Source organism: Sarcophilus harrisii, chromosome 2, assembly GCF_902635505.1.
Source record: "Sarcophilus harrisii chromosome 2, mSarHar1.11, whole genome shotgun sequence".
In the NCBI taxonomy this organism is placed as follows: domain Eukaryota; kingdom Metazoa; phylum Chordata; class Mammalia; order Dasyuromorphia; family Dasyuridae; genus Sarcophilus; species Sarcophilus harrisii.
Genome location: NC_045427.1, coordinates 81,726,017 through 81,738,640, shown reverse-complemented (window position 1 = coordinate 81,738,640; position 12,624 = coordinate 81,726,017). Strand labels below are relative to the sequence as shown.

Genomic DNA, 12,624 nt, shown 5'->3' with positions numbered 1-12,624 from the left:
GTGGTCATATGTACAATTGCCTAGAAACTTATACTATATTCCCCCCCCCCCCTTGCCCAGGGAGGAATGTATAATCTATAAATATGGTAATGCCTAACATTGCATTGTGTCAGAAGTAACAAGAAATTTAATGCATTCCTTTAAACTTCTATAGAGGTTAAATGTAAGACAGAAATTATTATTAATCATTCAGAGTTTGTTAAAATGGTTTGTGTCTCACCACAACCCAGTGACATAAGCACTATTAGTTATTGTCACTATTTTACAGATGTAGAAACTGAGGTCTGGAGAGATTAAATGACTGATTTATGGTCACTATAAAGTGACCATATTTAAATAAATGTGAGAGGTGGCATCTGAACTGAAGTTTTCCTGAAATTCAAATTCTCCCAATTATTCCACATTGACCAGTTGGCATCAGTATGAAAAATGGACTGGGATCAGAAACATGATTCTATGAGAGTATCACAATAATCACAAAGCAAAGTGATGAGGAACTAAAACCAGCAGCGTGGAAGTGGGAATAGAAAGAAGGTTGATGTTTAGAAAGATGTCAATCAACAAACATTTAAGTTTCTCCTATATACTAGCTGCTAGGGACAAAAATTTTAAAATCCCTGCCCAATAATAGTATAAAAATCAATAATTTTGAAAAACTAAAGAACTTTGATCAACCATGATACCAAAAGATGGATGATGAAAACTGTTATCCACCTAACAAAGAAACGATAAGCTAAAATAAGAATAAAAGATATTTTGCATATGGTCAGTATTCCTGGAGTACGCATTTGTTTCAAGGACACTGTTCTAATTTTTTCTGGGGAATGTAATGGGCTGAAGCTCTTGAAGCTCTCTTAGCACTGAGGTTCCTCTTAGCACTTGAGGCTAATTAGCAATTGGACAGTACTATTAATATATGCTTGAAGAAAGAATGGCCCCGCCCACTCTCTGTGCAAGTGGGGTATATTGTATAGGAGATTGCAGACGATTTGGTGGGTGGAGTGAGAGAGGCAGGGGCACTGCTGGGCCCAGGTTCTTGTTGGGATTGCTCTCACTTCGGATTGCCATTCCCCTTCACCTCCGCAAAGAATAAAGATCAAGGATTTTCCCTTATTCTGACTCTGGCTGATTTTAATATACTCTGGGTGCTAAACGCGGTCATCACAGGGGAAGAAAAAAAAAATTAGAATTTTTACAAAGTTAATAAAGACCCTGTCTTCAAAAATTCTATAGGGGGAAACAACATGAAAATATAAACGTACATTTATACATTTGATATACATGTAAATAGTTATACCTTTCATATCATCATTCTGATATATCATGATTTAGCGCAAGAAATTAAATAGGGGTGTGTGTGTATGTAGTTAGCTAGGTGAACAGAGCAACAGTCCTGGGGTCAGGAGGACCTAAATTCAAATTTGACCTCTGACACTTGATACTAGGTATGTGATCCTGGGCATGTTATTTAATGCTTACTGCCTTGCCCAAAAGAGCAGGAGGGAAAAGAGGGTAAGGGGGACAAAGAGAGACACAGAGAAACCGAGAGAGTAATTTTGGGGAGTTTTGCTGAAACCAGATAATACACTAAGGCTAACAGACAACACAAACATTAAGAAACTCAAAAATGCAGAAACTATATGTATAGTATTACATAATACCAACACACTTTCTTTTAATACCACAAATATGTATAGTTTATATACATAATACACAATATACACATAAATATACCATAAATATGCACAAGTTAAAACATGATCAAATACTTAATCCAAATTTTAGAATAAGGTAATAATAAAAACCCCATAAAAGAAAAAATTCAGACTTCTCTAGTATGAAGAGAAGGCAAATTTTTTTTATACAGATTTTCCATCAGTAATGCCGCAACCTCAATCCCTGTGATATGGAATATACATACATACATACATATATATATATATATATATATATATATTTTACAGGAAACTCCCAATGGGAAGCTCTGCCTCCTAATATAGATCAATGCCTTTCCTGCAATTTACCAATTCCAGAGAGAACTGGATGGACACTGAAAGGCTAAGTGATTTGCTATAAGTCACACACTCAGTCTCTATCCCAGAGGCTATGGGTGTTTAAAGACGACTTAGTCCCTATTATATAAGGGCTTGTGAGTTCTTTTCAGGGCCTCTTTGGTGTTCACCTTTGCCCAACTCTCATCCCTGGCTCTAAGAAACTGTAGCATGCATGTATAGCTACACCCCAGTAAACTCTCTCAGCAGACTAGTTAAACCAGGTTGAAGGAAATTAATTGGCCTCAAAATTTTAATTGTTGATTTGGGGGATGTCTATCCAAGCATTTGAAGACTTTCCCCAAGTGGAATGAGGGGAGGAGATCAATGTTTCAATGGCCACGAAGGCAGCTGAGGCACCAAGGTCATCCACTGCATCCTGGGCCTTTGCTAGTCATCTTGACTTTCTGTCCTGCCACTGGAGCTTCACGACTCAGGAAGAAAGAATGAAACTTACAATTTTGCTTAATTCTTAAATTCACCTCACCTGTAATGTCACAGTTTGTATTAGGAAACAAAAGACAAACAACTGGAACACAAAAGTCTTTCTAGCTCCAAATACAGCTCTCTATCCACTATGCTATACTTCTCTCTCCAACTTTTATTTCACATATGTATATAAAATTGACATAGAAGGGAAATAGTATCTCAATTTTGAGGAACTAGTAGTAAGGCAAGTTGGACTAAAACTTCAAACAGAATATTTGAAGAGAAGTAATAAGATTGGACAGGTAAGCTTGGTCAACTTGTGAAGAGTTTTAAATGCCAAAGAATAGAGTTAGCACTCAATCCTAAAAATAACAGTCAGTGGAGTATACAAAAGAGAGGAATTACTGTGATTGGGACAAATAAGACAATGATAACTGACAACAGAATGAAATTTAATTCTTTTTCTGTTTTCTCTGCAAAGAATAATGACTTGTAAATTGGAAATAACAGAAAAAAAAAAAACTTACATGAGAGCTGTTACTCAAAAAACAGAAAGAGTTAGTAAAGGATCACCTAGATGCCACAGATAAATTCAACTCACCTAACCCAAAATGAGCCATAATCTTAAGAAACTGAAAGAACTAGCAAATATCATTGCTGAGCCATTGTCTATGATATTTGAAAGATCATGGAAAATGAAAGAATTGCCCACAAAACTGGACAAGGACAAATGTCCCAATTTTTAAAATTGGGACAAGAATAGTCTACAAACTAAGTTAGTGAGCTTAACTGATTCCTAGGGAAATTTTCAGGGTATCATTAAAGAGATAGGTGACCAACATCTAGAAAAGGAATGGTGATTACACAATTCCCATGGATCTTTCAAGAACAGGTCATGACAAATAGGTCATTTTTCCTTCTGACAGGATTATTTAAACTAGGAGATGAGGAAAATGGAATGGGCATAGTATCCTACTCTTTAGCAAGACTTTTCATACTATTTCTGTGGAGAAGGGGGGAGAGGGGAGGGAGGGAAAGAGGGAGAGAGAGATGAAGTGGATGATAATACAATCTGATGGACCCGGCATTGGCTGAAAGGCTGGACTGAGAAAAACAGTGGCTGGCCTTGTTCTATTTAACACTTTTATTAAGGATTTAGGTGATGATATAGCACATCAAACGTGATGACACCACATCACAAAGAACAGTTAGTAGTATCAGCACTGAAAAGGATATTGAAAGATAATAAGAGCATTAAACTAAATCTAAGAAGATGAAATTCAACGGGGAATATAAATTCTTGTATTTTTGATGCCAAAACAAAACAAAACAACAAAAACCAACTTCATAAATACAAAATGGGGCATAGATAGGTAAAATGTTTGGCTCCTTTTTTTTTTTTTTTTTTTTTTTTTTTTTAAAAGTCAAGGCTTTCAGGTAGCCCAATGTGACTTAAAAAAAAAAAAAATCTCTGCTCTCTTTGTCAGGCAGTTTTTCTCTCACATGAGATACTTCATGTTTCATGAAATAATTTATTTCATGTTTGATCAATTCTAATTGGGGGGAGAAGCCTGGAGAAACTACTTATGTTTTTGGAGATCTCTGTCCATAAAGACCAGGCTAAATGGAGACTTTGACAGGCACCTGGGTCAAATCAAACACTATTAGGTTTCTAGAGCTATAATCTCTGATGAGGCAACTTTCTTTAACACTTTTGAAAAGTACTTTCTTGACTACTGCTGGGCCCACTTTGCTACTGAATAGATATGTGCAATGTCATAATATTATCCTTCTTCTAAGTTTGTTTATTACAAGATGGGTGATACAAGATTTTTTTTTTTTTTTTTTTTTAGCAGAATGGGTGGGATTAAAGAGGCCTTTTATATTATTAAAAGGAAAAGGCAGATTTTCAAGAACTTTCTTATCTCAATTCTTTTGGGTGTCAGAGCCTCTTGAGAACAGGTTTCTAACTATGTCAGAAGTGCTGATGCTTCTAGTTCCAGCCCTGACAACGTGCCTCCTCTACTAGTCCAAAAAGCCTTCATTTAGATGGGCTGGACTTACCAAGACAAAGGAAACATGTGCAAATTGAACTCCAATAGTAATTAATCCATTTATGGGGGATTACCCTAAGGGATGGATATTCTATCATAATCTTCCCCTTGGGCTTAACTGTGAATTGAAAAGCTAGTGTGTGACAGAGCCCAGATGGATGTTTTGAATAAAATCTTTATCTTTCCTGGATTCATGGCCAGGAACTAGTCTGGGTCTGTATAGATTCAACCAAAGGTTCCCTCTTTTAGCCATCAGAATCTGTAAAGGAATTTTACCAATGTCTCTGATAGGAGGTGAAACTGAAAAGTATGTTTAGCTGACTTGGTGATAATCCTGAGTTGTTTCTAGATGAAGATCTACCTCCCATGGAAGCTGGCAGTTCTACAGTAGAGGTATATAAAAAGGCAGAAATTTGGTTACTTTTCAGCCCTCCCAACTCTTTTCTCCATGCAACTAGGGACAAAACGGGGAGCAGGGATGTGTGCTTATATACTGACTGGTGGGCCAGCAAATTAGGAAGGGATGGTGATAATCTGAGAGCGTAATGAACTCTTAGCTTCTTTATTAGAGATGTGCTCTATAATGAAGAATGGTAGCTGTACCAGAAGTATCTCCACCTGTACTATGACCCAGACATTTCTGGTGTTGAACCTCATCACTGTCACTTTTCAATTAAGAGCCAAACAGTGAATTGCAAAAATTTGGAATTACCAAAACATGGACCAGATCATTAAGATCCAGAAATCAGCCTTGTGAAAGGGAGAAAAAGCAAGACCTAAGATTTCTGACCTTCATTCTCTGTTTAGTTTCTGTTTTAGAGGAACATTATAATGGTGTAATTTCTGTTTTGTTTTTTTTTTTTTCTTTTACTTGACCAAGCTTCTTTTCCAGTGCTGCTTACAACAGGCTTCTTTCTTATGTTCCTGAGATTGATACTGTCTAGTAATGGCTCTAAAGCAGGTCTTCTAGAATATAAGGCTACTAGTTCTTCCATTACTCCTAAGTGGGTATCCCAAATTAAAATGTAATTGAGAAATATTTAACAAAATAAATAAAAGTACAATAAAAGATAAATAATGTTGTCATAGTTTTCTAAGTCAATATGAAGCCTGAAGAGATACTTATATACGGGTTCAATGGCTCATTTCTATTTGAGTTTGACACTACTACTCTAGATGACCTTTACTATTTTGCCAACAAGGTATGGGAGATAGTAAAAGTGTTAAATGCTATATAGAATAGGCTAATTTTCCCTTATGTTGGTTGGGATAACTCACCATTAGTCCCTAGCACTGATATCATAAGTTCAGGAGTTTTGAGTGGCTGAAGGGCTAACTTAATAGTTACTGTAGTACTAATGTGTGTTCCTAGGAAAGGAAGGCTATTAGGCTAACTAAGACGGAACATACTGGCCCTCTAGTAGGTTGGTAAAACAGTACAGGTTAAAACTTTTGTATCAATGAGTACTGGGATCAGATTTATGAGAGATCAGTGTATTCTTGGCCTGAGAAAGGGAGAACTAAATAAAAAAATAAATAAAAATCAAAAGATAGTACATAGTTTCTTGGTGGTTTATGTACAAAAAGTACATGAGAAGGAAGGGCTTAACAAGCATGTCAGTGTTGAGGTCTAGATTTGGGGTACCTAAATGAAATTAGGGTTTAGTTGAGGTCTAGTGGCAGGTTTGGAGTACAGGGAGTCAAACAGAGCTCCCCTGCAACCCCCCTGGATTTGGCACAAGGATAGGCAGTAAATGAGGTCTAGTAGCAGTGCGAGTCCCCAATAAAAGCATTTATTGGCTCCAGAGCTAGTTTGATAAAAGAGGTTTATTATTGGGTTTGGAAGTAAGGAAATAGGTGAAGGTAGAGATGAGGAGGGCACTGGACAGAGGGTCCTCACATGGCTAGCATGTTTGGAATCTCTGCAAAGAAGGGGTTCCCAGTGTCTCCCTTTTATAATGGGAGAGTTAGCTCGAGGGGCTTTTGGGTATAGACCCAAAGTTGACTCAGATCCACATCTTCTATTGTCAGTCAAAGGGTAATTACATTAACTAGAGGGGTTTGGGAATCAAAGATAGGAATCTTTCCCACATCACCAAGATGACCAACACAAAGGCAAGGAGCCCAAGTTCAAGTGTATCAATACTGTGTCCTTGTAGAATATCCTTTCAAAGCTATGGTTAAAAACCTTTTGTTAACTGTAAGATTGTCTCATTTCATTCCAATTCTAACCCTGAATCAGTGAACTGGACTTAATAAAGCTACAGTACAGGAATGAGAAAACCTATACATTTGATTTAGGACACTGCTAAAGGACATGAAGGTGTAAGCTTACTTTTGGTGAAAAAGCACTATAACTAAAAACAACAACAACAACAAAAACAAAACAAAACAAAACAAAAAAAAACAAGGGAAATAAAAAATTGGAAACAGAAAAAAAGAAAAGAGGTGGACATATGGGGTTTGCAATTTTTCTGTTATGACTACTCTATCTCACGGTCTCCTCTTTGGCTATTGCTGGACCTCACACCAGAAGTTCTGCAATAGCCTGCTTGTTGGTCTATGTCCTTTCTCAAATCATTCCTCACTTCAATCCATCCTACACTAAATTGTCAAACCAATCTTACTAAAGCACAGGTTTGATTATGTTTTCCTCCATTCAAAAAGTCCAAAAGCTCCCTGTCATCTCCAATATAAAATTCTGTTTTGTTTCTTCCCTTTATAATCTAGCTTCTTCTAACACCTTCCTTCTTTATACTCTGTGGCTTCCTCACTGTTTCTCGAACAAGATTCTATCTCCTGACTCTTGCATCTTCTCACAAAAGTTCTCTCTCATGTATACAATGCTCTCCCTCCTCATCTCAACTAGATTTTCTGGTTCCTGTCTAATGCAAAATGCCCTATTATAGTTCTCTCTCCTCTCTCCATTCTCTTATTTCCTGCATCCAAATAGTGGTCAAGTCTTGTCATTTACTCCTCCTCTAGCATCTTTTGCATGTACACCCTTTCTCTCTTCTGTTTCCTAGTCTTTCTTAATCTTACTACTCTGCCTTCTCTCTGAGATCTCCTCCAATTTATCTCATTTTTATCTTGTTTGCACAGAGTTGCTTGCATCTTGTCTTTTCTATCTAATTACAAGCCCTGAAGAGCAGAAACAAATATTGGGAAACAAGCATAGTAATGCACTTTTGGTGAAGTTGTAAACTGGTTCATTTTCAAAAGCAACTTGGAACTATGGCCCCAAAGTCACCAAATTGTCCATATTCTTTAACCTACTGATATCATCACTGTTCTATATGCCAAAGAGAGCAAAGAAAGAGAAAAAGGATTCCTAAATACAAAGTTATCTGTGATAGCTCCTCTAATAATGACAAAAGCAATGGTCTCCAAACTTAGCTTGTAGTGCGCCTCTGAAGGGCAGTTCTTCCTTTTGTCTTCCTTTCTCCCACTTTCAGATCTTCTTTAATGTCTTAAATTGCTCCGCTATAATGTTAGTCCCTTAAGTGTTGTTGTTCAGTTGTTTCTGATTCTTTTTACCCCATTTGGAGTTTTCTTGGCAAAGATAATGGAGTGGACTCATGAAGATGAGTCTTCTTGGACCACTTGGATATCACTCCTTGAAGGCAGAAATTGTCTTTTTGAGTATATTTGTATCTCCTAGTTCTTAGAATAATGCCTAGCACACTGTAAGTGCTTAATAAATGCCTCTGGCACAAAGTAAATATTTAGTGGATGTCTGTAAGTGGCCAAACTGTACAAAGGCACAGTGAGAAGGGCACAGTCAAATGGGAAAGTGAAAAGAAGCAATTGAATCTATCTAACTCATCAATATCTCTTACCTATATTGACCTATAAAATACACCTGTCAGAAAGCTGAAAATTGCTAGGGAAATGGAGAAGTATGTGGACACAGGGTCAGGATCTGGCCAGAAACATGAGTAATAGGAGGAACATTCTAACACAAAGGGATGGAAAGAGGTTAGAGACAGAAAATGAAGGGCACGAAGGAAGCATTAAGGGAGAAATATGATGTGGCAACTCTGTGGCCCAACAAGTTCTAGGGCAGAGTGGAGGAGTCACAAGTATGGAATCTAACTGTAAAATGAATGAGGAACAAGTTTGAGAAATGGAACTATGTGGCTCTAATCCCAGGAGAACAGTGACTCAGTTCTAGACTTCAACAGAGTTTCTAAGTCTACAATGGAATAACTAGGGCAGGAGTCCCAGACTAAAGGAGAGCTGGAAGTAAGGTTATTCTGACAGAGCTAACAGTTACTGAACCCAAGAGTAGTCTACTGAAACTCTCAAACAAGTATAAAATAAGAGACCCAAACCTAGTTTAGGAACTCAGAGATAAGAAGGCAGGCCTCTCTCTGGATCACAGTATTTTGGATGCACTGAAAGTTTACAAGTCCTCAGACTGAGCTGTGAAAGCAGCAGAAGGATATAAAAAGACAATCTCAGGCCAGACATGCTCCCCAGAAGTGTGCAGATCACAAAAATAATATAAATTCCAAAGTGAAAAAGTAAGCTAGAAGAATGAGCAAATGAACAAACAAAAATGAACCTCACCACAGCTACTGTGATGATACAGAAGCTAAAACATCTATAAACAAAACAAGGAAAAATGCAGCTTGAAACTAAAAGCTGTCTTTACATGCAATTGGGGAAAATATAAAAAATGAAAAATTTTAAAGAACGAAAAATTCATTCCAAATCTGCACCAATTGTTTGAAAAAATTAGGTACAGAAGGATCTAACAAACTTCTCCCATGACATAAATATATGATCTTCATAACTAAATCAAAAGGTCAAAACAAAGAAAACTATATAACTTCCCTAAAAATATTGATGCAAAAATTTAAAATAAAATACTAGTCAAAGACATCAGAGCATTATATGACAAAAGTCACATACTACAGCCACTCTGGATACATATACCAGAATATAGGACTGATTTATTACTGAGAAAACTATAAACACAACTGACTTTATTAATTTTAAAAATCATAATTATTTCGACAGAGACAGAAAAAGCATGGAGAGGCAGAGGCAGAGTAAAACAGGAACTAACCCAATCTCTCTTGCAAACTGCTCCAAATTCTTTTAAATAATGATTCTAAACAAATTTTAGAGTATCAGAACACCCAAAATAATGGTGTAGGACATTTTCCACCCAAAGGCAAGTTAGAAGCTCAGCAGAAAAGAGCTGTGACAACAGGATGAGAATCTGTTGAGTCCCAGTGCAATGGTGGACACAGCCCCAGCCCAGCCTGGCCAGAGTTCTGATTCAGCTTTCAGATCTCTCAGTCCAGAGACACCAAGGTGAACCTGGAAAGACAGCAGAAAAAGGTCTGTGGAACCAGAATAGGAACCCAGGGGCACCCCAGTCCTGGTACCACTCCCGCCTGGACAGCAGCATCAGTGAGGTAGGACCTCTGAATCAGCAGCAGTGCTGGAAACTTTTGGATCTCTCAGCCTGGGGATACCAGAGAGGACTTGGAAAGTTCATGGAGACAGTTTGTGGCAATGAGGTAAGAAGAGTCTGGTGAGCAGTCCCAGTACAACCCAGGTTGGTGGAGCCCCAGCCTAAGCCAGCACATTTAAACCTTACAAGCTAACTGTGGGGCGGGAGCAGTTCCAGGTAAAAAAGTGCTAGTGGACAGGCCCTAGAAGGATCTCTGAAAACAGTTGGGACAATGCTTCCTCCACCCTAGAAACAGAGTCCTACTCCAACAGAGTTAAAGGTAAGAATAGGCTAGGAAAATGAACAGAAAGCAAAAAAAAAAAAAAAAAAAAAAAGTTTTTAACCATTGAAAGTTACTATGGTGACAAGGAGGATCAAAACACATACTCAGAAAATGATAACAAAGTTCAAGCTCTAAAGCCTTCAAAAGAAATAAAGAATTAGTCTCAGGTCATGGAAGAGCTCAAAAGGGACTTTGAAAATCAAGTTAAGAGAGATAGAGGAAAAATTAGAAAAAGAATTGAGAGTGATACAAAAGGAAATATAAAAAACTAATGAGGAGAACAATGCCTTTTAAGGCATTGCTTTTTAAAGCAAAACTGGCCAATCGGGAAAGGAGGTACAAAAGCTCACTGAGGAAAATAGTTCATTAAAGAATGGAATCAAGCAAATACATTAAAAGCAAAACCAAAAAAATGTGAAATATCTCATTGGAAAAACAAATGACCATGAAAATAGATCCAGAATAGATAATTTAAAAATTATTTCTCTATCTGAAAACTATGATAAAAACAAAACAAAACAAAACAAAAAAAAAAAACAAACAAAAAAAACCCCTGAACATCATTTTTAAAGAACTTATTAAGGAAAACTGTCCTAATAGTCTAGAATCAAAGGGTAAAATAGAAATTGAAAGAATCCATTGATCACCTCCTGAAAAGAAATTTCAAAATAAAAACTCCCAGGAAAATTATAGCCAAATTCTGTAACTCCCAGGTCAAGGAGAAAATATTGCAAGCATCCAGAATGAAACAATTCAATTATAGTGGAGCCACAGTCAGGATAACACGAGATTTAGCAGCTTCTACATTAAAGGACCTGAAGGCTTGAGGTATGATATTCCGGAGAGCAATGGAGCTAGGATTGCAACCAACAATCACCATCAAAATGAGAATAATCCTTCAGCAGAAAAGGAGTCATTCAGTGAAACACAGGATTTTCAAGCATCTGTGATGAAAAGACCAGAGCTGAATGGTAAATTTGATATCATAAGGAACTTAATAAAGTTTATACATTTACATCCCTACATGGGAGGATGATACTTGTAACTCATTATTAGAACATTGTCATTATTATGACAGTTAGGAGAACAGAGAGCCCAGGTGTGAGTTAAATAAGAAAGGACAATAGCTTTATTTTTTAACGATGAAATTAAGAGGTGAGAGATGAATGTAACAGGAGAAAGGGAAAGGGAAAAGCAGAATAGTGCAAATTATCTAGGTGATAAAAGAGAGGGCATATATGGGAAGGAAGTGTTCAGTAACAAAACACTTGAGGAGGGAAAGGATGAAAGGAGAGAGAGAACAAATAGGGATAAATACAATTAGCAATAGTAATTGCAAAAAAATTTTTGAGGCAAGTTTCTCTTGACAAGGCCTCATTGCTCAAACATAGAGGGAACTGAATCAAATTTATAAAAAAATAAGAGCCATACCCCAATTGATAAATGATCAAAAGATATGATCCATGTCTAAAGGGCTAAAAATTCATACATATCCTTTGACCTAACAACACCATTACTAGGCATGAATACCAAAAGAAATTTCGAAAAAACATTTTAAAAAGGGAAAATGATCTAGGCTATTCATAGTAGTTATCTTCTCAGGACAAAAAAAATTTATAAATTGAGGAGATACTCAACAATTGGGGAATGGCTTGTGTTTGTGATGGAATGTTACTGTTCTCTGGGAAATAAATGTTCAGCAAGATGCTCTCAGGAAAAAAAAACAAAAAAATCTGAAAAGTCCTCCATGAACATACTGCATACAAAGTAATAGCACTATTCTGGAATGATCATATTCACTGTACCATCTAGATGTTCATTTATAGATTTAAAGTTTTTACCTGTTAAATATGGAGAACAAATCAGGCAGTTAGAGGACATAAATAAATCTACATAAACCATTATCATTTCTGGGTATCAACAAAATCTAGCAGGAAAAGGAAGAAATCGCTTTTAAAATAAACATAAACAGTATAAAATCCCTAGGAGTCTTCTGGTCAAGACACATCTAGGAACTATAGAAACACAATTTAAAACATTCTTTACACAAAAGCAGATTTACATCATTAAAGAAATATTAATTGTTCATGGGTAGACAAAGCCAACAAGATAAAAATGACAATACCATCTAAATTAATTTACTTACTCAGGGCCTGATGTAACAATCAAACCACCAGAAGATTACTTTATAGCGCACGCGCGCACACACACATACACACACAACAAGAAAATCTATCTGGAGGAACAGAATAGTCAAGAGTGAAAGGAATCAGTGACAAACAATGAGAAGGAAATAGATTAGGCACAAATATGAGTAACATCCAAGTTACAAAATTTAAG

At 36.7% G+C, this 12,624-nt stretch overlaps 1 protein-coding gene across 4 annotated transcripts in view; it reads right to left on the bottom strand.

The window, feature by feature from the left end:
- Positions 1-12,624, bottom strand: part of EML4 (EMAP like 4) — a 144,282-nt gene that overhangs the window by 84,136 nt on the left and 47,522 nt on the right. The window lies entirely within an intron of this gene.